The sequence below is a fragment of the Triticum dicoccoides genome, chromosome 3B, assembly GCF_002162155.2.
Source record: "Triticum dicoccoides isolate Atlit2015 ecotype Zavitan chromosome 3B, WEW_v2.0, whole genome shotgun sequence".
NCBI lineage: Eukaryota > Viridiplantae > Streptophyta > Magnoliopsida > Poales > Poaceae > Triticum > Triticum dicoccoides.
Window position 1 is genome coordinate 159,287,180 of NC_041385.1, and position 2,233 is coordinate 159,289,412.

Genomic DNA, 2,233 nt, shown 5'->3' on the forward strand with positions numbered 1-2,233 from the left:
CTTATAAAACTTTAGCTCCTCTGTAGCACAAACCAACTCAGCATAGGTCGCATGACCTTCCTCGTAATCCAAAGCAATTTTACGATTTCCGTGAACCGTAATGGTCCCTTTATGACCCGGCATCTTGAGCTGCAAGTAAATATAACAAGGCCTCGCCATGAATTTTGCATAAGCCGGTTGCCCAAACAGTGCGTGGTACGGGCTCTGGATTCTCACCACTTCAAAGGTCAATGTCTCAGACCGGGAGTCATGTTCATCACCAAACACAACTTCCAAGGCGATCTTACCTACAGGATATGCCGATTTACCTGGTACCACACCATGAAAAACAGTGTTGGATGGTTTAAGACTCTTGTCTGTCAACCCCATGTGACGGAAGGTCTCATAATACAGAATGTTGATACTGCTTCCTCCATCCATGAGTACCTTGCTGAACTTATAACCTCCCACCTGAGGCACCACTACCAAAGCCAGGTGAACCAGATTGTCAACCGGGGGCGGATGATCCTCCCTACTCCACACAATAGGTTGTTCGGACCACCACAGATAACGTGGTACTGCCGGCTCAACAGCATTAACTGCCCTCTTGTGAAGCTTCTGATCACGCTTGCACAAACTAGTGGTGAACACATGATACTGCCCAGCATTCAACTGCTTTGGGTGACTCTGGTAACCCGACTGCTGCTGATTTCCTTAATTACTCTGCTGGTTATTACCACCTTGGTTGTTTTGGTTGCCCTGATTATTCTGAAATCCAGAGTTTGAGGTGCCTCCACCATGAAAACCTGGACCTGAACCGCCTGATGGACCCTGATCATACCGGAAAAAATCAGAGTTTTTGAACTCCTTCATAATGTTACAATCCTTCCAGAGATGCGTTGCAGGAACCTCCCTGGTCCCATGCTTTGGGCAGGGCTGATTCAACAAGCGCTCCAGATTCATTCCGCTACCGCGCTGGGGCGGTTTACCCTTACGACGCTGCACATTAGTGTTAGCCACAAAATCTGAATCTGCTTTACACTTACTGTTATTCCCATGGCCTCCTTGGTTGTGTTGCTGTCCCTTTGCACTGCCGTTCTTCTTTCCCTTCTCTGGTTTCTCCTCATCAGAATCGGGATCCTTGGTATTATCAGAATCGGCATACTTGACCAAAGCAGCCATAAGGGTGCCCAGGTCATCGCAGTGGCGCTTGAGCCGTCCCAACTTCATCTTTGGTGACTTAAACCGGCAGTTGCGTTCCAAAGTGATGATTGCCTGGCCAGCGTTAATCCGGTCTGAGGAATGCAAAACTTCTGAAACTCGGCGCACCCAATGAGTGGTTGACTCGTTCTCCCCCTGAACACAGGCGCCCAGATCCACAATGGACATAGGCTGTTTGCATGTGTCTTTGAAATTGGCTATAAATCGGGCCTTCAACTGGTCCCACGATTCGATGGAGTTAGCTGGTAAGATTTTCAACCAAGTACGGGCTGTCCCTTCCAACATCATCGTGAAACACTTTGCACAAGCCACTTCATCCACGTCCAGCATCTCCATTGCCGTCTCATAACTTTTGACCCACGCCTCAGGCGGCTGATCCGCCATGTAATTCGGCACCTTACATGGACCTTTGAAATCTTTAGGCAATCATACATTGCGTAGATCCGGAATGAGACAAGGCACTCCCCAGGAGCTGAAGGCTAACCCGATACCACGGTCTACCGACGCCGTAGGTTGAACCGGGGCAGGTTGATAACGACCCGTATGTTGTGCTGCCAAAGCAGCCTCCCTTTGTGATCTGCCATTATCCTCCACGTCCTGAGCGTTTACCTCACCACGTGCCAGATTGGGTCTTTTGGGAACATTCCGATGTCGTGCACTGCTAGAAACTTCCGGTTCATCCATGTGCCTGCTGTAACTTTTGCTCGGATGGGGAGTTGAATGAATCCTATCCCAGATGTAAGAATAAGCCTGCTGTTGCACCACGGCGGTTTGAAGAAGATCTCTGGCCTGCTGCGTCTTAATTGCTGCCAGTGAATCGCCCTCCATCGGAATAGCTACTAAGCGAGATGCTGCAGCAATCTATTGTCCAAAGGACTCGAGAAGTGACCCGGTGGAGTTGGCACGTATTGCGGCGGGTTATCTGTTCATCGAGGTGGTTCCATCATCTGTGGTTCATCCGGTGCCGCCATCGGTGTATCATTCTGGTTTGTGGCTACCGGGCTACTCGGCTCGGCCCCCGGCGTGTTGAAAA